Raw genomic sequence first — 1,002 nt, forward strand, 5'->3', positions numbered from 1 at the left:
AATATTTGACATTTGGTCTTCTTTGGTTGATGAGCTCATAAGGTGTCTTCTGGTGTCTTTTGTTGATGATTGATCGATTCTGGGTGAAGCATGCAGTGGAAATAGCTTCAGCCCAGAATGTGATGGGTAACTCTGATGAAGCAAGCATGGTCCTTGCTGCTTCCACTAGGGTTCTGTTCCTTCGCTCTACCACTCCATTTTGTTGTGGAGTTCTTGCTGATGAGAAGTTTTGTGTAATGCCTTCACTGAAGAGGTATTCATTGATTCTGACATTTTTGAATTCAGTTCCATTGTCGCTTCTAACCTTTATTTGTTTTTGTTGTAGAAGGAATTGGAGCCTTTTCATAACTCCAATGAGTAGGTCTGGAACATCTGATTTCTTCTTTACAAATTCTGGAGTAGGTCTGGAACATCTGATTTCTTCTTTACAAATTCAACCTAGGTGTATCTGGAGTATTCATCGACCAGTACTAACACATACTTCTTTCCAGAGAGACTTTGAGTTGATATAGGCCYACAGAGGTCTATATGTACCATGTCCAAGGGCTTGGTGCAGGAGGTTTCTGACTTGGTTTTATTTGAGGCCCGTTTTAGCTTTCCCATCTCACAGGCTGAGCAAAGATGATCTTTTTCGAATTTGAGATCCGGAATTCCCTTGACCAACTTCTGTGTGGCTAGTTTTCGTAGTGCATCAAAGTTGAGATGTAAGAATTTCTGATGCCATAGCCAATTTTCATCGCTCTTATGAGACACAAGACAAAGGGTGTCTTGTCCCATGGAGGACTCAAAATCTAGATGATAGAGATTTCCTTCTCTCTTTGACTTTATGATTATGTGACCGGGCTTTGTTTCTATGATACAGAAACCTTTGCGAAACCTGACTTCAAGACCCTTGTYGCAGAACTGGCTTATGCTTAGTAGGTTGTGCTTCAATCCTTCGACATAAGCCACTTTGCTGATGGAGATGTTGTCTTTGAAGAGAGTGCCATATCCCTTGATAGT

This window comes from Cynara cardunculus (genome assembly GCF_001531365.2).
Source record: "Cynara cardunculus var. scolymus isolate 2C chromosome LG 1, CcrdV1, whole genome shotgun sequence".
NCBI lineage: Eukaryota > Viridiplantae > Streptophyta > Magnoliopsida > Asterales > Asteraceae > Cynara > Cynara cardunculus.